Raw genomic sequence first — 26316 nt, 5'->3', positions numbered from 1 at the left:
CCTGAAAATCCATGCACAACCCCATGAGGATCTGGTGGTGATCGTGAAGAGTACTATGGACCTGATCCACAGAGTGCTGAAACTGTAAGTACTCCTCACGAGTCATGTATAATGGGTCCCCTTGGGGAGGCAAAAGGAGGTGGTTAATCGTGGATGGGGTCTTGGGCCTCATCAATCGAGGCACCAACTTGTTGCGGGATGTGGGATACGCTATGCTGCCATTCCCGTTGCCCAAAAGTTGGATAAGCTGTGTCAATCTCCTCAGTCGGATCAATTAAGAGGCTGTTCAGCTCGAAGACAAGTGTGAGCAAGTTGGCAAATGGTAGGGCCAAGTCAGGTTCTGTATACGTTGAGGCTGAATGACCTTCTGCAGAAATTTGTGCATATGCATCTAGATGACGTGCGCAAGTGGGACCTGATAACTATATTGGTAAGCATGTAGGACCTGGACAAACTCCTGGCGACGCTCAGCTTTATGCCCAAGTGGAAGGGCATTCTTATATATCACTGAGTCAATGAACAACAAGCGGCCAGACAGCTTTCTTCGACACAAGCACATGTAACACGCGTCACCGTGGACCCCGGGGAAGTACTCATGGATAAGGCTTTGTATGGGTTATCAACCCTCAACTTTCGGGAAGGGTTCCTATTCCATCTTGGAAAAGAACCCTAACACTTGGGCAATCATGGATTTTGTGATGCTGACAAGGTGGCCATCAATAGTGGTGTAACGACCCCATCACGTAAAATGATTAGCACTTAATTAATTAAGGAGATTTGAAATTTAATTGCCAATTATTCTAATTTAAGATGAGATTTATGAAAATTATGGAGACTGATTCGTATGTGATTCTATTGATGATTTATTTTGGAATTAGAAATTGAAAGCCTAAATGGCCCAAGATAATACAAATGGTGAATTGAATTATTTTAATTTCGAATATCGGACCATATGCGAGTTTAATTAAATATTTGATTCAGATTTGTACAACGGAGATTTGATTAATTGGGTCCGAATTGGAGTTAATTAAGTTATGAGAATTGGAAATTAAGATTATGATGAATTAAATTTATTTATGAAGCATTCAATTGAGGTATTTACTTGAGTATGTAATTTATTGGCGATGATTTTAACGTTTAATTTAAAATTGAAGACCTTAATGATTTAAGAAATCAAAATTGATGATGGCAATAAGTTTGATTTGATATTTGGAGCCTTTTTGGAGTTTGATTAAAAATCTGATTCAGATTGATAAATTTAATTATAATTAATTGGGCATTAATTGAAGTCAATTGAACTAATTAAATTATGTGGGACTTGTGATTAGTTATGATTAATTAAATTTTGATTAATCAAGATTAATTAAAATTAAGAGGTGATTAATTAAACTAATGGATATTTAGTGACTAATCTACTCCCACTCAAATTAATTAAAATGAAATGTATATTGAAATAAATTCTAGAACCTTTAAAGCCTGTATTTTGTTTTGTTTAACCATTCACTTGTGAGAGAACCATTCTGGATGTAGAGAGAGAGAAGAGAGAGAGGGAGAGAGAGACCTTGTGCTGGAACTCAATCCAGGAGTCAAGGAAAGAAGAATAGAAGAAGGGAAGTAAAGAAAGAGAGAGAAAAGCTCAAGGATTTCAACAAATTAAAGCTCTTGGTAGGAAATTTAAGCTACAATCTTGTAGGAAACTCATCTAAAGGTTGAATTCATGAAGTAATTAGGATTAATTACATGAAATTTGTTGGGAAATGTCAAGAAGATGATGAATAGTAAACTAAGTCCATATCCATGGTTGCATGTCTCATGTTTCATCATTTTGAACTTGGTTTTGAAGATCTTGCATAACATAAGAGTATATATAGATATATATATATATATATATATCTTGCATGTTTTCAAAAAAAAATTATGGCTCACATGTTTGATTTATGTTTTGAAAATCAAGAATAAATAGAATTTAGTTGTCTTAACATGAAATTGAGTTTCAATTGTACATGTGTAGACACCCCATTTTTGAGCGCCCTTCAGACTTGGGCGCCATTGATTGATTATTTGCTGATGAAAGTTGTGCTATGCAAAGGTTCGATTTCTTTAGCAATGAGAGCTCTAAATCCCAACCTTATACCCCATTTTGGACCAAAATTATTTTGACCAAAATGATTTTTAGACCTTAAAACCCTCTCTTTCAATATATTTTTGAAAAAGTTTCTATGATGTTTCGAGGCTCGCATTTCGTTAAATGTTGCATTTTTCAGTAAACCAGGCAAGGACAAAGTGGAAATGAATGAAAGAGAGGTGAACTCTTTGAAAAATCTTTCAAAACACCTTATTTAGGGGTTTGGAGTTGAAGAAAAGAGGAGAGAAGGGAAGAAAACTAGCTGAGGAGAAGTTACGCATGAATCCGGTTAGGACCGAAATTGAGCAGTCTTCACTAAAAGAGGCATATCTTTTTGCACACTTATAATTTTGATGTGAAGCTGCCACCATTGGAAATAAGACTTCGGGGGCTTCAATTTAGACTCAATAATGACCTGTAAAGGAGTCCAGATGAAGGAGATATGCCTATTTGAAGTTGGACCTGAAGGGCAGTGTATCGGCCATGAATGGAGTTTGTCGGCCATGTGTCGGCCAGAGGTGCATTTATTCGGCCACTGGTGTCCAAAAGGTCAGATTTTGTAGATATTTTCCTCCAGCTATCTCCCAAAAGCTCCAGTTGTCTGTTTGTTGATATTTTCGACCTGAGCTCTCATTTTTCTATATATAAAGGACCTTCTCTATTGTTTTCAAGATTGGAAATTTTGGGAGCCTCTCTCTCTAGATTTCTCTTCCTCTCTCTTGCCCTTTTGTGCATATAAGTAGAGACACACTTCTAGTTTGCCTATCAACCCTTAACCAAGGTTGCTTATCTTTGGGCTAAGGTTGCTTGAGACCCTCTTTGAGCTCTAAAAGGTGTTTGTGGCTTGGATTGTTGCCTATTTTGTGCTTTGGCTCCAAGAGGTATACTACTTGCTTTGCTAGCTTGTTTTGCACACTTGCTTTGCTATCTTTTTCTACTATTTTGGGGCTAGTTTTGACATGTAAAAAGTTCTATTTTTGAGGCCTAAAAGTGGTGGTTTGAGCCCTTTTGAGTTAGGGGGTTGTCCATCCCTTTTGCTTCTTAGCTTGTTAAGCCTCTTAAGCAATTTTTCATCACTTTCAAATTAACTTTTTTGGGCCTTTTAACCACTGAATTTTAGAAGTTTTTCAATGGTAAAAATCAACTTTTGAAGCCCAAATTTAGAGGTGTTAGCCTCCCCTCATTATGTCTTGTTTGTATGCCTAGTTCGCTTTATGCGTTAGCATGTTTTTCTAGCTTAACTTAGGTTAAGTCCAACATGTTTTTGCCTCTGAAATAACCTATTTTGGCTCTGTTTTGAGTTGGTTAGTTCAGCTGAGGCTTGTCTTGCATAGTTGTAGTGTTAACTCCTTCACTAGCTTAATATTTTAATGCTTTAATCAACATTCTTTTGAGTTAATAGCATGTTTTGGTATTGTTTTACACTTTATTTCAGCACTTAAAATCTTTGAAACCTCCCTCCATTCTTCACTCTTTTGTTTGCTTTGAAAGTGGTTTCAAACCACTTGTTTGCCTAAGTGTGAAATTGAGGTGTTGCACCTAATGGTTTAACCCCTTAGGGCGTTAGTTACCAACAGTGTAATGCCTCTTTCATGTTCAAAGCAACTTGTTGTTTGAGCCATCTTTCCATTAGAGGACACTCACTTTTGGACTTAATCGATTAAAGAATAAATCGGTAATGTAAAATGAGTAAACAAATTGAACAAGTAAAAAAGGCAAGATAAGCATCTTTCGTGATGCATTGCATGTGTTCGGATCGGACGTAAATTCGAACATAAGGAAAATGGGAAATTTCAAACTCAAAAGTGATGGAATGTGCCATTTTTCTTGGCCTCCATTGCCCTTGATCATGCATGATAGGATGATGGTCTTTTTGAGTCTTGTTTTGCACTTATTGAACTTGTACAAACTTGGTTCTTTGGCCATCATGCATGGAAATTGCTTGATTGATGGTTTGAGGGCCAAGAGTTTCTCTCATTTGACCTTGTGTGATGATAAAGAGTGTAAATAGTACAAACAAACCTACAAAAGTACACTGTTTTGCTCTGTTGTGCTCTTTGTTGCAACAGGAAAGTCCAAACCAGTGTTGGCCGACAGCCACCACCAGTGGCCGACCGACCACAATCAGTAGCTAACCGGCCACCTTTGTTAGCTGACCGACCATCAGCAGTGACCGACCGGCCCCTCCTATTGGCCACCAATGAAATTCAACAGATTGTTCCTGAGGCAAAATAGATATGATCTGGAGAAGAGGAAAGTGTAAGTGCTTCTGTGTAACAGAGGCTTGCAATAGCAAAATAGTAGCCATTCGGGTGGAATATCGAGCATGCATGCATTCCTCACTTCCTGAGGCCTTTTAGTTGCTTTGCTTAGTTAGTTAGTTGTAGCTAATTCTTGCAAGTGATGTAATTATTCAACTAGATTAGTTAGTTAATTTATGTTGTAATTAATTAGCTTAATTGCTTTGTAATTAATTAGCTTAATTGCTTTGTAATTAATTAGTTAAGTATTTAGCTAATTAGATTGATTTGTAATATTTAATTAGCTTAGAATAGTTAGTTAAATTTTGTGTTGTAATAGCTAGCTTAATTAGTGTAGCTAATTAGCTTATTCATTCGGACCCTCCTTCGCGAGGGTGTAATGTTGTAATAAGTGTGCATGCGTGTGTGTATGTCTTCCAACCCCACGGCTTTCTTCCTTTTATGTAATTGGTTTTGATGGTTAGATTAGGGACATTATATTTCAATTAGCATACCTTATGCTTGTATGTTTGCATCCATTTGCATACACCGAGGCTCGGCGCATCATACAAACCGCATTGTCGTTTCAATATCTTCCTTGAATACATGTTTAATCGCGTGTTGTTCAAATCGAATCATATGACATGTTAGTGGCCGAGCGTATTAGTTGCATTTGCATATGTTGCATTAGACACTTAACATAGTTAGGATCATGCATCTTTCTAACTAGTTTCTGTTTTGGCTTAGACTACTCGGTGAGTTTTATGCTTTAGCATACTTGCATGAGTGTGATTGCCATGATTAGCATGCTTGCCATAAGGCTCTGTGCTTAAATGCTAAACTTCACGAATGCCTATGGATGAAGGCTTGTTGTTTGAATTAGAACAGTTCAATGAATGTGCGTTTTAGACCCACTTTATTGTGGCAAATCTGCATTTTTAAGCCCATCTAAGGGTGGCAAATTCAAACCATTTTCGATAACAAACATGAGTTGAATTGTTCCAAGTCTTGCGACTAGTGTATACTTGCTTATGTACGTCACATAGTAAAGCTAGTTTAATAACCAGAATAAGAACACAGAATGTTTATAAAACATCATATCATGATTCGTGGAGGCCGATCTTTGATTGGGCGAGCGGGGGTGCTCATTTTAGGACTTCCCCCTTTCATACCCAAGTTCCCGAGCCAAGGCAACTTTGGTGATGACGGACATGTGGCCTTTGGCGTGAGTCAGGGTTTCCTAAATTTTCCAAAAGTAAAATATTTAGGTGGTGACTCTGTAATCTGGAAAAGCAGTCCAATTTTGGCATTATTTGATTTAAAATCGATTTTTCAAAAAGATTTACTGGATTTGGACTCTTTGGTGTTTATCAGTTTCACATTGCACTTGTGAGACTAGATTCAAAACCGCGGGAGCCTGAACTGTAAGGCCTTCTTTTCAAACCCTTTCTGAAAGGCGGGGGCGCGGAAAAAGGCGAGTCCACAATTTCTGGCGATTCTGTTGGGGACTTAGAGAACTTGACTCAAACTCATGATATGACTTTTTTTTATCTACACTTATGTGTTTCTTTGCATTGCATTTGCATCGGTGCGCCTAAGTCACAGTGTTTGCTATCTACTATTCCTGAACGGTTTGCTGGAGGCTTGCTTGGAAAAGCTTGCCAAAAGGCTGACAGGTTGCGGGCTCTGCCACGATGGGAACACAACCCTTGGATCTAGACTACTGTTGTACCGTTTCATCCTCCTTTCACTTATCGGTGTTATGTGTGAGAGGTATATTAGGTAATCTTGCTGAGGTACCCTTTTTGACCAATCGACCTAATTGTATATCGAAAGACATATAGACTGTTTCAAACTAGGACATGTTGTTTACCCGAATGCAAGATTGTGTGAAGCCACTTGTTATGCATAGTGAAACCCTAGCTCCTGACGAAACTAGGGCAGGGTAACCTTATCCCCTCATAAGGGTGTTTTAGTTCTCACTTTACTGGTATGTGCTTTACAGTAAAACTGTACAGGGATGTGCATATCAGTTGCCAAGTTGGTATCTGTTTTGGAGCAGAATTCAGTAAAGAGCACAGTTACTCAACTGCGATCATATCCGTTCTAGTGAAATTGGGCTGAGGTGGTGTCTGTTTTCTCTTTTGCTAGGTAGTCTTGGAACCATAGCTTCAGAAGGCTCTGATATCTCCTAGGTACTCTGGACTAGTGTCGATAGACTTTGTCAAGTCAAGGGCAACTAGTGTTTCCATCGCCAGTCGCAAGGCAAAAAAGGGGCCAAACAAGGCTCACTAGTTCCACTAATCCGACAGTCACCAGTTAGATCACCTTTGTTCAACTCAACAGACTTGTGATGGCATAAAGCCCAGAAAGAGTTGTGGTCATGATAGCGACATCGGCATTAAACCAAGGAACTGCCATGCAAGATGAGACCAATGCTGAAATACAACGCCCATCTGGAACACCTACCACACATCCAGTCTCGAGACCCCAGCCGAACTTTGACCCACTTCCGCCAGCTGAAGATTCGCATGGTCCGAATCCCCGAGAAGGGTTGGTTCAAGCTCGAGTTTTCAAACCCCTGGTGTAGCCTAATGAGAGGCTTTATCCCCTTGATATTAATGATCTCGATCCGACTTTGGTGAAAATTGCGAACCTTGAGAAACAATTCAAAAAGGCATAGGGCCTTAACTCCATTCCCGACATTGAGGATAGGTACATAGAGGCTGCCATAAGACTCCTAGACAGATTCAAAATGCCACACATTGACCGTTTCGACGAGTCTGGAGATCCGATGGTACATATCCGGCTTTTCTTGGACGTTCTGAAACCGATGGGTCTGACGAACCTTTGGCCTTTTTGGAGGCTTGGGTGGATAGTCGTCTACTCATGTTTTGCACACACTAAAAGCAAATACACACATACCTGTGGAACCAACATGTGAATAAAGTAAGATATTAAAGTACAAGTTTGCCCATTGATGTACCACATGCAATTCTCATCATTTTTCTTCTTTTTTTTAAATTTTTTTTAAATGAAACCTAAAATAAAATTAAATATACTAGACACATTAACATGTTATGTAAATATTGAATGATTAAACAAATAAAAATGAACTATACTAACAAGTAATGAATTACTCTAACAAAGAATAATGAATTAAGGAATAGATTTTTTTTTTTGAATAGATAAATAAATAAATTGAAATAAAATACGAATAAAAATAAAAATAAAAGAAACAACAACTAAATTAGTATACTACAACTAGTTATAGGCGCCAATATTAAACTAACTACTGAACAACAGTACTATTTTATTTAAGTAACTACTGACTAAATAATTAAAATTAACAGAACTAAACTATTTGAATGAACTAAACTAATAAAAAAAAAAATTAAAAGACACAATAGCTTAAATAATAAAATAAAGAATTAAATAGGCTAAGCAATTTTTTTTAATAAATATCTGCACATGCGCAAACAGGGGCCACACGTGCAGAAGTGCACCCAGAAATGTTTTCAACTTTTTTTTTTTTTTTTTTTGAATCTGTACAAGTTAATCTACCCCTACACCTAACTATAAGTGAAGATTGAAAGAAGAACTATACAAATCTAAACAAAAAGATGGATTTACCTTAAAATAGTGAAGAAAGAGAGAAAGAATGGAGATTTGCCATAAAAAATGGTGGTCACCAAAGATCCGATGGATAGAGTGGTAATAGAGCGCTGGCAGTAAGGCTCCTGTGGTAGAGTGGTGGTGAGCAGAGTTTGAGTGAAGGATGGTGATGGTGGGGAAAAAAAATGAAGAAAGTTTATGGTGGTGGTGGGGTTTGATTGAAAGAGAAATGAAAGGGAGAAGATGATAAGGTATAGAGAGAGAATATGAGAGGTAGAGAGAGAGTGTATCTGTAAGAGTGATGGGAGTGGGTTAAGTTTTTGTTGAAATCATTTTTTTTTTCAAAAACAAAAATAAAATAAATTGAACAAAGAAATCTGAATTTTTTTATTTTATTTTATTTTATTTATTTATTTGTTTTTTTTTTTTAATAATTTTTTTCAGTCTGCACCATGGCACGCACCTGCATATAAAACAGGCAATAGATTACGTAAAGGAAACTTCCCACACATGTGAGGCCTAGGCTGCACATGCGTTGTTGGTGCCACACCATCTACCGCACCTGCTTTTAAAGTAGTAACAAATTTGAGGACTGGAGTTTTCGTCGCACGTGCAGTGGGTTTTGCCACACGTGTGGATTTTTTTTTTTTTTTTTTGAAGAAAAAAATTTCTAAACTCAAGAACCACCTAAAACATTTCAAACCATTTTTACCTGTAATACACATCCGAAATAAAAATATCACTTTGAAAATATCGGAATACTCAACAAAGGTATAATCTTCACGCGAAAACTAGGGATACTACTTTTCTCCCTAACAGTGTTTGTAACTTTCTATTTTTTCCAACAGAATGATTGACTAGGTTGACTCGGTATCCAGAATCGATGCACATAAAGCTAACTCGACCTATGGGGCTGCTATACAGAGTTCAAGCCGGGGTGATTTTGAAGCAATCTCCACACCCCTAGGTATTTAAACCAAACTCTAGTCTCGGAAATTCCAAACCTTTGCGTTCTAGGCTTTGCCATCCGAACCCTAATTTCCACTGTCTAAGTTGGTCTCCTAAGAACTCACTACAAACACAGTTAGGTGGCTATACCAAACCATCAGATGTCGTTTGGGCATAGCTAACACCAAAGGGATTACACCTTTAGAAGATTTAAAATCTCCTAGATGTCACATAAAGCACAACAAAAATAAATAAAAAATAGAATAAAATAGAAATGAAGGAAAAGAGAACAAGACATTTATCTCTCAGTCAAAGTAAAAAGGGTCCATCAAAGCAATGAACTCAATCATATCCCCATTCCCAATCCCCTCTATATATGGCTTTAGTCTTTGGCCATTCACTTTGAAAGTGTGGCCATTCCTTGAATCTTGCACTTCAATGGCGCCATGAATAAATGCTTCTACAACCACAAAGGAACCATCCCATCTTGATCTAAGCTTACCCCGGAAAGAGTCTCAATTTTGAGTTAAAAAGCCATACTTTTTGGCTGGGTTCAAAGGATTTTCTATTAATGTGCTTATCATGGAATTCCTTAGTTCTAGCTTTAAAATTTTTTCAACTCTCATATGCATCATTTCAAATTTCCTTTAACTCATTAAGTTGCAATTTTCGGTTGAGCCCAGCTGCGGCAATGTCGAAGTTAAACTTCTTTATGGCCCACAATGCTCGGTACTCAGGTTCAACCAAGACATGGAAAGTTTTTCCAAACACCACCCTATATGGTGACATCCCAATGGGTGTCTTATAAGCAGTGCGGTAGGCCCATAATGCATCAATCAAGCATTTTAACCAATCTTTCCCATCTGGCCTCACCATTTCTCTATTATGTGCTTCACTTCCCTATTAGAGAGTTCCACTTGGCCACTAGTTTGAGGATGATATGGAGTGCCAACTTTATGAGTGATAGAGTATTTCTTAACTATTGACTCAAAGAACCGGTTACAAAAATGCGTACCCTGATAACTTATTATGGCTCTAGGAAACCCAAAACGACTAAAGATGTTTTCATGCAAGAATTTGATTACTACTTTATGATCGTTTGATCAAGTAGCTATTGCCTCCACCCACTTAGACACATAATCCACTGCCAAGAAAATATACTCAAACCTGAATGACGACGGGAAAGGGCCCATAAAATCAATCCCCCAAATATCAAAGATCTCTACAACAAGAATAGGGGACATTGGCATCATATCACGATGAGATATCGAACATATTTGCTGACAGCGCAAACAAGTTCTACAAAATTGATAGGCATCTTTAAAAATAGTGGGCCAATAAAACCCGCTTTGTAAAATCTTGACAGCCGTTTTATGCCCACTAAAATCACCGCCACATGCAGAAGAATAAAAAAATGTAAGAATGCTATGCACCTCACTCTCCGGCACACACCCGTCGGATCACTTGGTCGGAGCAATATTTAAACAATTCTAGATCCTCTCAAAAATAATACCTGACCTGCGAAAAGAATCGGCCTTTGTCTTGCTTAGACCAATTTTGAGGAATTTGCCCAATGGCCAAGTAATTCACAATATGTGCAAACCACGGGGGGCTCGCTTGTGACACCACAAGAAGTTGTTCGTACGGAAACAAATCATGCAAAATTAAAGGGTCACTAGTATACTCGACAAGGACTCAAGAGAGGTTGTCCACCACCACATTCTCAGATCCTTTCTTATCTCAGATCTTTAGGTCAAATTCCTGAAGTAACAAAATCCATCTAATTAACCTAGGTTTGGTCTCTTTTTTTGATAGTAAATACCGCAAAGCGACATGATCAGTAAAGACTATGACCTTGGAACCTAGGAGATAGGACTAGAATTTGTCTAAGACAGAGACCACATCTAGCAACTCTTTCTCAATGGTAGTGTACTTCAATTGTGCATCTGAGAGAGTGCGACTAGCATAGTATGTAGCATATGGTGCCCTATTGACCCTTTGGCCCAACACAGCCCCGACGGCATAATCTGAGGCATCACACATGATTTCAAAGGAAAACGACCAATCTGGTGATTTCATGATTGGGGCGGTAGTAAGGGCCGCTCTTAGTGTTTCAAAGGCTTTCAAACATGCCTCATCAAAGATAAAAAGGTGCGTCCTTAGCAAGTAAACTACACAAAGGACGTGATATTTTACTAAAGTCTTTGATAAACCTATGGTAAAAACCAGCATGCCTTAGGAAAGACATAATTTGACTCATAGAATTGGGTAGAGGAAGGCTTGCAATGAGGTCAACCTTAGCTTTGTCAACCTCTATGCCTCAAGGGGACACAATGTTTCCCAATACTATACCCTCACGAACCATAAAATGGCTCTTTTCCCAACTCAAAATAAGGTTTGTTTCCACACAACGAATAGGGACTTTGGTTAAGTTCTGGAGACATTCCTCAAAAGACGGCCCAAACACGGAGAAGTCATCCATGAAAACCTCTAAAAATTTCTCTACCATGTTACAGAAATGGCCATCATACATCATTAAAAAGTCGCTGGTGCATTACATAACCCAAAGGACATGCGCCTGTAAGCAAAAGTGCCAAAATGGCAAGTAAACATCATCTTTTCTTGGTCAACAAAGTACAATGGGACTTGATTATACCCTGAGTAACCATCAAGAAAACAATAAAAATCCTGCCCCGCTAACGTCTCAAGAATTTGACCAATAAATGGCAAACGAAAATGATCCTTCCTAGTCAATGGAATTCAATCTCCAATTTCTTGGGCACCACTTGCGTGGGACTTACCCACTTGTTATTCAAGATGGGGTATATAATACCCGCATCCAACAATTTTAACACCTCATTTTTCACAACCTCCTTTATGTTGGGATTAAGTCTCCGTTGTATTTCACGAGAAGGTTTAGCATCTTCCTCTAGATGTACATGATACGTGCACACAGAGGGATCTATCCCTTTCCAATCGGCCACCGACCACCCTATAGCACTCCGATATACCACGAGAACACTCATTAATTGACTCTCCTGCTCTGCAGTCATGTCAAATGCAATGGTGACAGGTAAAGTATCCTTAGGCCCTAAAAATGCATACTTAAGTGTGGTCGAGAGTGGCTTCAACTCAAGTGTAGGTGGTGTGACTAAGGATGGTATGACAGGCTCTCTAGACAGAGAAGAAAAGGACTCAAACTGGGCTTTCCATGGAGGAAAATCCAATGTAGAAGAACAATTAAGGCATTCACTTCCTCAACTGACCCGTCAATATCAAAATCCTCGAACCCAAAATGAGCTAAACAAGCCTCTAGAGGGTCCTCTACGAGAATGGAGGGTAAAGCCTCCTCCACAATCCCATCCATAACATCCACAAATAAACACTCCTTTCTCTCATGGGGTTATTGGGATGCTTGGAAAACATTGAGTTTCACTTGTATATTCCCAAATGAAACTTCTATAACCCCAATGTGACAATTTATGCATGCATTGGTCGTAGCCAAGAAAGGTCGGCCTAAAATCATCGAGATTTGTTTCCTAGAGCTAGCTACCGGTTCCATATCTAAAACCAAAAAGTCAACAGGAAAATAAAACCTATCGACCTTTACTAGCACATCCTTAATCATGTCACGTGGCACTTTGAGGGACCGGTTAGCCAACTGAAGAGTAATAGTAGTGGGCTTCAACTCGCCAAGCCTGAATTCTTCATACACAGAGTATGGCAACAAATTGACACTAGCCCCTAAATCTGACAAGGCCCTATCAATGAAATGGTCCCTTATAATGCATGCAATGATTTGGGCACCCGAGTCTTTAAGCTTAGAGAGTGTGTCATTCAACAAAATGGAGCTTACTTGCTCCATAAGTATAACCTTTTGGGACACGTGTGTCCTAGATTTACACTTTTGTGTACAAAGGTCCTTCAGAAATTTAGCATAGGAGGATACTTGCCTAATCGTCTTCAATAGTGGGAGGTTGATTCTCACTTGTTTAAAAGCCTCCATTATTGCTTCCATGGATGTTGCCTTTTTATTAAAAATGGATGATGTATCAAGGCATTGGGGAAAGGGTGCCTTAGGCTCTTGTGAAGTGCTAGGGGCTAAGTCATTCCCCTTAGGTGTTTCTCCCTCACCCTTGCTCTGGGTTACCCATCGTGATCACCCTTCTTAGCTTTAATTGCATCAGACGCAACCAGCCGAGGCTCTAATTCTCTCTCACTTCTCAAAGTAATCACCGCTTGCACCTACTCATGGTGCTTTCCACTCCCACCCGATCCCTCTACCCCATATTAACCCTTAGGGTTGGCCACAGTCTGACTCAGTAATTTTCCCTCCTCTCTGCTATTCGTGTTATTAGCCATTTGACCAAATCGAGCCTCTATCTTGGCAATGAAGTAAGTACGGGAGTGAACTACTGGTGTTAACCCCTTAAGTTCTAAGAAAACTTCTAACACTTGAGTCTCAAAGGCCGAGTTGCTTTGAGGAACAGGCAGGGGTTGTGCTTGCCAGTAAGGTTGTGGTGGTCAATAAGGTTATAGTGGTCGACAAGAAGATTGGTTAGCAAAATTATTAAAATACTACCTTGATGGTGGAGGATTGTAAGAAATGCCTTGTGACGGAGGTCTCCATGAAAAATTAGGGTGATTTCTCCATCCTGGATTAGATGTATTAGAATATGGGTCAATACCCAGGTTGGAGAATCCTTAAGCCGCATTCACATGCTCTTGGACTAATTCCGAAAATTGCGATGCTGAAGGGCACTCACTCAAGTCATGAGCAGGGCTCGCACAAATAGCACATGCCTCGTGAAATTAAGGCTGATCTTGCTATGTAGGGTCATGTCCCGAAGCTAATAATTGGTCCATCTTGTGGAACAATGCCTTTACCTATTGGGCTAACTCTAGGTTTTTCCCTACCTCATAAATGCCCCTTCTTTTCGAGGCTTCAACTACTGGTTGCCAGATGTGCCGGGCTCTGGAGGCATTGTGAAGGGAATTATCACTTAAGTTCTTAAATAATTGCCATGCCTCAGCATCATTTTTGGACATGAATGTCCTACCATAAGAAGAATCCACCATTTGGCGGTGAGGCGCAGTTAAACCATAGTAAAAAGTCTGCACAAGTTGCCAATCAGGCACTTGGTGGTGGGAACACTGTTGAAGAAGGTCACGAAGTCTCTTCCATGTCTCATGAAATTGCTCGCCATCAATTTGAATGAAATTGGTGACGGCTCGCCTGAGTTGGTTGGTCTTACCAATGGGAAAGTACTTCTTCAAAAACTTATGTTGTAATTGGTCCCAAGTTGTGATTGAATTAGCAGGTAAGGAGTTCAGCCAGTGTTTGGCTTTGTCCTTTAATGAAAATGGAAACAAACGCAACATTAGGACCTCATTGGTGAAATTCTAGATCTTCACTGTAGAGAAAATTTTCAGAAATTCATTCAGATGTTTGTAAGGGTCATCATGAGCTAGTCCATGGAATGATGGAAGCATTTGGATGGTGCTAGACTTAATCTCGTAATGAGCAGCAGTGGTGTTGGGTAACTGGATCCATGATGGTGATGTATATGCAGTGGGTGTGAAACAATCCTTAAGGGTCCGGTTGGGCCCATTTAGGCCATTCGGGTTTTCCATCTCTATTGGTTCAAAGTATGGATAAGGGTATTCAAGCCTAGGAACATGGGAAAAGGCTCTAAGTTTCCTAAGAGTCCTTTCTAGTTCAAGGTCCAAATTCAGGGCAACAAGAACGGCGCCTGTGCATACACGACTCACACACATACACACTAAGTTCTGACTCTGTGCACTAAGTTATGAAAGCAAAATACCAAAGAAGAGAATACTCACAGCGATTTAACGAAAATGCTTTAATCGTCTTGTGGATGCTTGATGTGTAGATGTTATCCCCAATTTTCACTTGAGCTCTCTAGTTGTAGCACTTTGGTGCTTTGCTTGCAAGTATTTGCTTTTGTTTTTTCTTTTTTTAAAACACTTTTGGTGCTGCGGTTTGTTTTTAAAGCTCAGTTGTGCTCCGCTTGCACTTCGGTGATAACTCCACTTGCAAACACTCTGCACACTTAGCAACACAAAAATATAAAATCCTAAACCAAAAATTAAAATAGGAATGTAACTTCAAATTACTCAATTTCCCCAGAAGTCCCCGGTAATTGCGCCAAAATTTGATGGGTCGTTTCACACAGCACAATTAAACATTAAACTCTACCAAATTCCTTCAAATAATGTTAAGTCCAAGTATCAATCCATAGGGACAATTGGAAAATTAAACTAATTTAATTGTTAAATTCCTAAATTAATTTTGATAGAAATATTGATTGTTCATAACATAATAATAATTAAAATAAATAAGCGAATAAACTAGCAGTTATAAATAAAGATGAATTTATTGATTTGGGAAAAAACCTAGGGTAATGAGTTCACCACTAGTTACATAAATAAGGTTTCAATTGGAAATCAATTATGATACGGTTCGAACGGAATAATACTTCACAACTACAAGTTCGAAGCATTTATCAAGAAAATCATCACGTTCAATGTACGGGCACGAACCATCTCAAGTAGTACGAATCGTTTGCCCTAAACTAGGGTAGCGACACGACTCATCCCTCGTAATATGGTTTGCCTTATACCTTGAATATGAAAGAATAGAAAACTATTGTATGGGAAGCATTCAACAATCACAAGAAGCCGAATACTTGAAGAAATAGTGGAAAATATATATATATATATATATATATATATATATGAAACTTCTAAAACATCATACAATTGTTCAAACCTTTACATAATCAAAAAACCAAAAAGAAGACCTAATTACATAGCTAGGGTTTCATCAAAACCCTAGAAAAGAAGAGCCTAGCCACTCACGGAGGAGTGGGAAGAGATGGAAGAGATGGAACCCTCCATGGGAATTTGCTTTGAAGATTGAGAATCACCTTTTTCCAAACCCTAACCTCCTCTTTCTCTTTCAAAATTTCAGAACCCTATTCTAGCCTCTTTTTTGCCATTTTATACCTCTGATGTCTTTCAAACAGGTTTAAAATAGTGGCATGATTTTCAAGGTGTTGTCGCACGTGCGGGAAAAGTCAATGCACGTGCGGGAAGAACTTTTCTCCACAAGTCCTGTATTTTTGCTCATTTTATGCTCTCACTATGTACAACTTGATTAACATTAAACAGACATACAATATATGGTTTGACAAGCAAGTAAAGTTAAGAAATCCTAATTAATGGCCTTAGTGTTGCACAATTTGGCCTTAATTATAAGGTTTAAGAAAAAGGGAGAAAAAAAAAAAAAAAAAGAAGAAGACAGATTAAGTTGGTATATTCAGTCTAATTAGTGGAAACTGCCAGCCCAAAAATAAGAAAGGAAGTTATTCATTAAATTAAAACATAGTAAATGAAAAGAGAGTTTTCTGCAAACATCTGTATTTTTAAGAGGGAGAGAGAGAGAGAGAGAGGAGTCTTCTGGTGTCACATTTCAAATTTCATTCTTCAGACATCAACAAGATCCATAAATTTAGCATGTCTAGTTACAAGTTACTTTAATCTTCAAAATTGGACATAAAGAAGCTTCCAAAGGCCCCACATATTGGAGCTAAGGCTAGTGCAATTAATGGCCCATTATGTCATTATAGAGAAAAAATTTCAAACATGAGAGAGAGTGAGAGAGATAGAGCACATATTATCACTTCATAATTCCAAACTAATATGCTAGTAAAAGTTAATGGAAGCTCATTCTGTTCCTTCAAATGTCAGCAGTCAGTTCTCAGAATGAACGTTCTCATAATATCAATGCCTAGCCCAAATGATCCCCTTGGTGATCTCACTAAGTATAATTGTTGACCTTCTTACAGTTAGACAAAAATAAATGAAACGAAGAAGGCTTTTCAGTTTCATGTCTTGCTAACCTCCTCAAGCAGTGATGTTGCGCAAAGAATAAAATGATTCTTGTAACTAAGAAAAATATAAGAAAACTACATATTACGCTTCCAATAGTTGAAACAAACAAATTAAACAAACTTACCAAGGATTCCTGTATAATAAGAAAGAGGCACATCTACATTTTGAATTTTAAATACGCTCTGTGAATCTTTAATGACACTATATTCTTCCCATCCAGTCATTCACCAAACCAAGTTACCTTTCTTAAAGTTTGGATGTCCAGAATCCAAAACTCTAGCCACTCCTTATCCAGTTATAGGTTGCAAAACATCAACAGGAAAAGTCATTAGGAATAAAAAAAAAAAAAACAAGAAAAGTCACTCATGCAAACTTATGATTTATCAAAAGACCACAAAAATCCTAAATACTATAGCTAACATAAACAATCTTGGCCTTTACTCATAAATATATATATATATATACACACAATCTTGGCCTTTGAGTTGACTACGGAAGCCTTTTTTAACTTTTGCCAATTGGTGGTTTCAAGTGGCTGGTTTGGATATAAAAAGAGTGTCAAATCAATACAAAGTCAGATTTTTGGGATGGAAAAATGTCCATAACTTCTAGGAACCACAACTTAAAAAGGAGAAGACTTAGGAAAAGATTTAGGAAGTGTCGGTGCATGAAGGACTGAATTGCAGTGGTACTGCAGCAATGTTCAAGGTTCTGTAGTAGTACTTTAGCACTTTGATGAAGAAACCAGTACACATCACCTGAAGTATTTTTGATAGTCTTTCAAATCATAGTTATTGTGTCACTGTTGATTAATTTAGTGTTCGAACAATGAAGCTATTTTTTGCAGATTTCAAAATGATCTTTAGCTACATGAATATCTGAATAAAGAGGGCTTCCAGGATCTCTACATTGTCATTTATTCACAAGGTGGAAACTGGAAACTAATTTAACGGATGATTCAAAAGAAAGGACGGGCTCCAGAAAATCAGCAACATAAAATATTTGCTACCGTCAATTCAATATGAACATTCTTATTTATAGTTATGCTCAATATTTCAATTGTACCAAAAACACTTGCGGAAATAAATGAAAGAGACCTTTTGAGTCACTAAATTTTGGAGATATTTGATAGAACAAAATACATAATACAGAAAAATTTGAGTAGATGGATTTATTTAATTAGAATTTAAGGGTTACATGCATGTGAAATGTAAACAAACTAATGCACCAGTTAAAAAGAGTGATTCAAGAGGTTGAAGGAACAAAAAGGATAAGAGGAAGGCCAAGCATAAGAGTTGAGGCAATGAAAAAGAACATACTTGTGCCTTGGATTTAACCAGGACACGACATTGGATAGACCCAATTGGTAAAGACAAACCCTTGTAGGTAAACCCCAAGGTAAGGGGACTAAGGCTTCATGCGTTGAGTTGAAATTAAGCACAAATTTAAATGTTAATATTATAATTAAAATCATTTTCCTTCCACTAAGCATCATCACGTCTCTGTATCTAGAAATTCAGAGCATTTGTTAGTGGATTCTTTTTATTTTGCTAATTTTGAGTTATCAAATATGCTAAAAAAAACCTTTCTTAGTTTTCTAATACCAAAGTGGTGCTTTGGAATGAAAGTTGTTAGGTCCCTGGTTGCCAATTCCGTGAACAAACTCAGTTTAATAGAGTTGTAATTTTTTCCTTGGTTTTGGTCTTCCCACTCTAGCAGAAACATTTGCACTCGAGTGGAGTTTGAACCTTCTCAGTAGTTTGGCTTGTTTGCACAAATACTGGGAAACGTGTTTTTGCGCTCGAGCGTGAGTTCCAACGCTTGAGCGGAGACCTATTTAATCACACATGTTTTAGTGACTCCGCTTAAGCGGCAAATCCTGCGCTCGAGCGGGGTACGCAGCCCCTGTTTTCTATATATGTGTTTAGGTCCGTTTTTAGGTTTAATGCTTCTAGATCTGTTTTGGGGGGTCTAGGGTTTTCTTTTGAGACTAGTTTACTAGTTTTCCTTTGATGCTTGCTTGAGTATTAAACTCACATGGTCGGATAATACACATCAAAGGATTGTTTGAGTGATCATCTTCAAGAGTGTGCTTCTTCGGTGAAATCCGAAGATTCAAGCGTGAAGTGTTCGAAGTTGTTCAAAGCTATGCACGGTCGTTGAGTCGACGTGGATGTTGTGGAACAACATCAATCTAATCAATTTTGAGACGAAGGTAGCGGTGGAAGATATACAAATCGTTGAAGAGAAATTGTCAAAGTTTGGGTAATTTGTTTGGGTATTTTGTATTCTTTTTTTCCTTCATAGTGGATTGATTCGTGGCGTTTCGCCTGTGGTTTTTTAATCACAATTGGAGGTCCTCCAATAGTAATTTTTTCTACATAAAAATCGTTTGTGTCAATTTATTGTTTTGAAACAACAATCTAAATCACTTTCGTACATGCTTGATGATTTAGATTGTGAGTTTTACTTGTTTGAGAATTGATACAATTAAATCTTAATCTAATCACGAATCACTTAAGTTTTTCAATTAGTATCAGAGCAGGTCACTCTTTGTTTTTATCAAAACTATAGGAGTGTGATTTTGTGTGATTGGTGATATGGATTTAATTCGTGAAGGTAACTCAACCCATAAACTTCCGTTACTTGATGATACAAACTATTCTTATTGGAAAGCTCGTATGAGAGCGTTTTTAAAATCTATCAATGAGAAAGTTTGACGCTGTGTGATCTATGGGTGGAGTGAACATGTTGTCACCATTGATGGTGTTGATATTCCCAAACCTCTTAATAAATGGGACGCATTCGATTATCAAAATTCGAGTTGGAATAGTAAGACACAATACAGTAAGACAACTTCTTGTTCCGACCAAGCTATTCCACGTACTTGAAACACTTCAGATGATTGACCAGGACCTAAGGCGGTTTCTTTATCTTCATCCTCTTTTGGGTTTCTTGTAAACTGCATTTGAGGAACAAACAATTAATTCATCTTCTTTTTTTTTTATTATTTTGTATAATTAATTCTTTACCCCACTAAAAACCAAGGAATGAGCATATTCTACCTGTAGCACTTATCGCAGAAGAATTTGTCTTCAGCATTCAGAGTTTCAGTGGAACTGAAATTTTTAAGGCAGCTCATTACTGAACTATTCTATTCAATATCAAGGCTCAAATCTAAGAACGCCTCATCCCTTGTTGTCACTGTCTCATACCGATCAGAGAAATTTTGTTATATTCTTTTCCAAATTTGAACAAATGATCATATTTCATCAAAGAAAATACTTGATTCTGATTCTACACAAGCTTGTTTTGAAAATATGTAAAATATGCACAGACGATTGTTATCAATATCATCCAGAGAAATTTGAATATTAGTCCACAGAATATTGTGAAAGGTTCAAGGGTTTTTTATGTTAGTCTAGAGATCCAGAGAAATTTGATGTTAGTCTAGAGAAATTTGAATGTTAGTCCAGAGAAATTTGTGAAAGGTTCAAGGGTTTTTGATGTTAGTCCAGAGATCTAGAAAAATTTGATGTTAGTCCAAAGAAATTTCATGTTAGTCCAGAGAAATTTGAATGTTAGTCCAAAGAAATTTGTGAAAGGTTCAAGGGTTTTTGATGTTAGTCCAGAGATCATGCAACGGAAATTAAATCTATGGAGTTGGCTTATTTTAGTAAGTCTTAAATGTCTCTGTATTTATGTGCAACTCCAGGTAGAACTCCTCTGAGTTGGCAAACTAGAATTCAAATTGCCATTGATGTGGCAAATGCCTTGGTAATCTGCAGAATAATGCTTACCTATGAGCCAATATACTATAGTTTCAAAATCTACTAAATTCATTTGCAATGTAATTCTCATCTTGTCACATTCACTTTGTCCTAATTTGATATCCCTACATGCAGGTACCTCCATTTCTATTGTGATCCTCCATTGTACCATAGAGACATTAAGTCTAGCAATATTTTATTAGACGAGAATTTCATTGCAAAGGCAACATGCCAAGTTAGATGCCCTTTAAGGCTTTAATGAGTTTTGAAATTTAAAATTCGAGTAGTCTTCAAATTTCTCTGGTATAACTAAACAACATTAACTGAGTTAATTATTATTTTATCATCTTGGAATAGCCCATCTGATATTTACTGGACATTTTCAATTTTCTCTGAATTTTTTTTATTTGAATTCAGAGAAATTTCAATTTTCTCTAGTTTGGAGAGAATTTCTCTGGTTTGGACCTCTTCTTCGTCTCCATAAAATGCCATTGTCCTGCAGGTACACTGATGGCTTTGGGCCTGAGTTAGGGTTAGGATGAGAATGGATTGATATCGACGAAGAAATTGCACGCTGTGTTGAAAAGTTTGGGAGAGATTGTTTGAAGATGATCAAGTCTGTTGAATTTCTCTAGAGTTGTAGCTGCGTTTTTTTTTTTTTTTTTTTTTTCCCTTTTCTTTGAGCTGTTGTTGACTCAAGTGAGATCATAAGTGGCTAGTTTGCAGTTGTTGTATACGCTTGTTGTCCAGCTTATTCTAGAAAGGTCCAATCGAGCCATTGATGGGTGGAGTTGATACTGTTATTGCCTCATGCTACCTCTAGTTAATCATTTGTCTTGTTGTGCATTTGTGTTAATGCTATCAAAGTGTTGTTGCTTCTATGGCTTTCATTGTGCTGCTACAGCTGCTTATGTGATGTATAAAGAAGATGATAATGATAATGATGATGGTGATGAAGGCTATCAAAGAATTTCTCGGGAGTGGTTTAAATTTTCTCTAGATCAGGTAAGAACAAAGTAGAGAAATTATGAATTTCTTTAGAGTGGTTTGAATTTTCTGTAGATCAGGTAAAGCAAAGAAATTTTGAATTTCTCTAGAGTGCTTTGAATTTTCTGTAGATCAGGTAAGAACAAAGCAAAGAAATTTTGAAGCCTTGTGAATGCACCCCTACAATAAATTACAGATTTATAGTCCAAAGAAATTCTCAACAATTCAAATTTATAGTCCAGAGAAATTCTCTATAATAATGAAGCCTTGTGAACCAAAATTTCTCTGTAACGTCTAGAGAAAATTCGACCAGAGAAATTCTCTGTGAACTAGAATTTCTCTATGAAGTCCAGAGAAAATTCGGTCCAGAGGATCGATGTTGAGAGACCTTAGACACTATGAAAATATTGAGTGTTCTTTATGCTATAAAATCGTAATACTAGGGACCTTACAAAAAATCTCCTTAAAAAAAGTCACTAATTGTTAATTTTCAGAGACAATTTTAAAATTTTTGTCACAAAAAATGTTATTAATTATAAGTTTTAGCGACAGTTTTAAAAAATCATTATAAAAAGAAGTCACTAATTTCAGCTTTCAACAACAATTTGAAAATTCGTCAAAAAAAAGTCACTAATTGTAAATTTTAGCGACAATTTATAAAATGTGACAAAAAAATCAATAATTGTCAATTTTTAATGACATATGGAAAAACTCGTCATAAAAATTATTTTTAGCTACAATTTTGTTGGAACTTATTTTTAATTATAATTATCCAAACCATCCCATCATATAGAAAACAAGAAAAAAGAGCATCATCAATAGTTGGTATCATGATAAAAAGATTAAAATATAAAATTCTACATATCCACTTCTTCAATTCCATTAGAATAATTATTTAGAACTTGAAACGAGGCAAAAGGATAATAACCAACAGTCCTCTTCTACAGAGTATTACCAAAACCACCCCATTTTCATCAAACAATCTAGATATTCCAATCAAATGCTTCTCTATATAATATATATATATATATATATATATATATATTCTAGCGGGTGGCACATGTAATGCGTGTGCAATTCAGATAAGTAAGTATAAAAACAAATAATAAAGAAATTATTATCATAATATGTATGTTGTCTAAATGGTGGAATTCAGATAAGTAAGTATAAAAACAAATAATAAAGAAATTAATATCATAATATGTATATTGTTTAAATAGTAAAAGTGTTCTTAATAAAACCCACGGTCTTGGGTTCAAATCTTTCTCACGCCTTTAAATAATTTTTTTTTTAAAATTTTAGGATAGGAAAATTTGCTACTTGTAGAAGGAGAAGCCACCACACTATTAGACACCAAGTCATGTGCTCACATGAATAATATATTTTTATTTTAGTTTAGAAAAATTTGCCACATGCAAAAGGAGAAACCACCATACTAGACACCAAGTCATGCGCTCACATATATAATAGTATAGATATGTATAGTTTCATAATTGACTTATAAAACCAAGAGTGAAGGACTCAATATGGCTACCTTCCAACTTCCTCATGCGACAACGCATGTAAGGGTCGCAAGACAAGTAGAGATTCTTGACCAGAATGGCGTTCTTTGAATCCTCTGGAAGCTAGAGACAAATGGTACCAGTCTTCACCACCATGCCCGACTCTTTGGGGAAACCACTGATGTACTCCTTCAGAATGATCTGTTTGTTGCTCACTTCCTCTTCCACCACCTCCATACCAACAAATCAAGCTCTCTTTCTCTCTCAATGTAAATATCTAGAGATTTGACGATATATATATATATATATATATATAATTATAGTAGCATGTATGTATATCCCTGTGTAGAGATTTGACCATTGGAATAGACTGGTCAATGATAGTCACATAAATTGTCACTAACTTCGGATGAATAGGCATACTTTCATGGTTTTATGTGGGTTGTTGTGAAGTGTTAAATTGTCTAATTCAAAGTATGTCGTCTTAGAAGAGCAAATATCAATGTTTTTGGATGTCCTTCCACATCATACTAAGAATTGCAAAATTAAATTTAATTTCATGCAGAGTAGTCAAACAGTAAGTAAACACTTCAATAATGTTCTCAAGGTTGTGTTGCGCCTCCATGGTCTCCTACTTAAGACGCATGAACCAATAACTGCTAACTGTATAGATAATAGGTGGAGTTGTTTTCAGCTGCAATATATTTACAAATTGGCTTAATTAGCATATTATATGATTGTATTGGGTGTATTAATTTTATATTATTGTTTTATTATTAGAATTGTCTTGGTGCTTTTAGGGATGGTAGTGGATAACCTATCCTATGGGTACCCATGGAGACCCAACCCAAATACATGAATTTTTTCCTTTTTTCTTATCCATCGGATCAGGTAAGTGATATTCTTTAAAATTCCATCAGAGATGGGTACCCACCCATTTCCCCATATACCCACACCAAAATGTTCTCGTCCTTTGTGTCTTTATTCTTGATTTCTTTCCATATATATGCAAGCATAGCTACATGTATATATATATATATATATATATATAATCGTAAATCACAAAACTTTTCATTTTTTGAAATCACTAGAAGCTGCTAGAGTCTTACCGACAGTGATCATAAATCCGAAGAATTCTCTCTCTTTCTCTCAAGTTTTTGACGTTGGAGTGATGTTTGCTATCTTCAAAGTTAAATCCAAGGGATTTGACTGTTTCCCTTGTTTGGATTTTGAAAACTCTTCCATAGCTACATACATATATATATATATATATATATATATATATATTCAAGTCAATTTTTTGTCTCTTTGATTTACTTGTTTGGATTTTGAAATCTCTTCCAATTCAATAATTTCTTCATTTCTATACATAATTAATTAATGTGCATTTGATTTTGTTGTTGAACTAAAAAAAATAAAATAATATTAAATTGAATGTATATTTATCTTTGGTTGTGAACCTTGAAAAAAAAGAGAAAAAAGAAAAAAGAAAGTCAAATTAGGTTGGGAAAAATCTAAACCCATTAGGGGATAGGAAGGGTAGTATCCATGGGGGATGGAGAATGGGGAATTGGGAAAAATTATTAAACGGGAATGGGGATGGGGAATTAATATCTGTTCCTATGCCCCCCCAATTACATCCCTAGATGCTTTAGATGGAACCTATGTTAAGATTCTTGCCCCTGCCATAGACAAACCAAGGTATAGAACGAGAATGGGAGAAATTGCCACGAATGTATTGGGTGTGTACTCCTAAGACGTGCAATTCATATATGTCTTTCCTCGATGGGAAGGATCTGCTTCTGATTCTAGGGTACTTAGAGATGCTGTCAGTAGACCTAATGGGATGAAAGTGCCTACTGGTATGATAATTACATATTGTTATATATAAGTACACTATATCTATATTAAACAATTATTTTTTTACATACATAGTGAAACCATCTTACATATTATAGGCCATTACTATCTCGTAGATACGGGTTACACAAATAGGGAAGGTTTTCTTACACCATATAAAGGACAATCTTACCATCTTTCCATATGGAGAGAAGCGAGTTGTAACAACCCCAACCCATGATTAACCGTTAAACCATGATTAAGGATGCTAATAAGTAATTAAGAAGAAATTCTGAATTATTTGCATGTGTGTTACATTATTTGTATTTCTATCTGTTCATCGTAGAAATATCTGTTTGTGTTATTGTTTCATTCTATTAATTGAAGGCCTTATCGACGTCTGATCATGAGATTGACTTGATTTATGTGTTAGTTGAAATTTGTAGAATTTTATGGTATGTTTAATTGAAATTCGATTCGGATTGAAATAATTAGAATAATTAGTGCTCAATTAAGCTTAATTAATGAATTCTTTAAACCAAGCCTATATAAAGGTCCCATATGTCTTCATTTCTTTTCTTCAACACATCTTTGAGCCTATACAAGCAAACAAAATGTGAGAGATGAGAGAAAGGAGAACCTTGGGCTCAAATTAAAGGATTTGCTAGGAATTGAACTTAAAGATACAAGAAGCAAGCCTCTAGCCTCTAGCCTCTCATTGGCAAGCCTGGGTAAGAATTCAACCCTTGGATTGTTCAAATATGATATCTAGACCTTGAATTCAAGAGAATTAAGTTGAACAATGGAAGCACTAAGCTAGAAATGAAGAAAATTGAGCCATTCATGCATGCATGCATATATCATAGCATTTTGAGTTTGTTTCTAAAGAATTTTCATATGCATGTGTCTATTTTGACTGGGTTTTGAGAATTCATCACGTTTCTTACCATTTGACCTTAATTGATCATGTTTGGAAAGTCTAAGTTCATAGAAATTCATGCATGTCAAGTTCATGGCATATTCATAAGTTTCAAGTTAACTTTTGAACAATTGGCATGCTATTGGGCCTTGATTTTACGAAGCGATTTTGATTCCCCAATGTTTTCCAAGTTCATACATGTATCTTTAAGTTTTTGGCCCAAAAAGATGAGTTTTGATGCATTGAATTCGAGTTTTGTAGCTTGGAGGTAAATATGGAAATTTCAGAATTCGACCTCTCCGCTCGAGCGACAGAACCTGCGCTCGAGCGACCACTCTGTGATCTTGCACTTTCGCTCAAGCAACCAGAAGTTCGCTCGAGCATCAAATGCAAGCTCCTAGAAGTTTCATATTTTTGTAGACCGCTCGAGCAACAAGAGTTGCGCTCGAGCGAG

The 26316-nt window shown here is 36.7% G+C and overlaps 1 pseudogene; it reads right to left on the bottom strand.

The window, feature by feature from the left end:
- The window catches only part of LOC114305495 (2-alkenal reductase (NADP(+)-dependent)-like), a 46388-nt pseudogene extending 22903 nt beyond the window's left edge, over window positions 1-23485 (bottom strand).
- Between the last annotated feature and the right edge of the window lie 2831 nt (window positions 23486-26316).

Source organism: Camellia sinensis, chromosome 6 (assembly GCF_055761805.1).
Source record: "Camellia sinensis isolate YWXY chromosome 6, ASM5576180v1, whole genome shotgun sequence".
In the NCBI taxonomy this organism is placed as follows: Eukaryota; Viridiplantae; Streptophyta; class Magnoliopsida; order Ericales; family Theaceae; genus Camellia; species Camellia sinensis.
The sequence above is the reverse complement of the archived record's forward strand: the minus strand, read 5'-3'. Positions and strand labels throughout refer to the sequence as shown.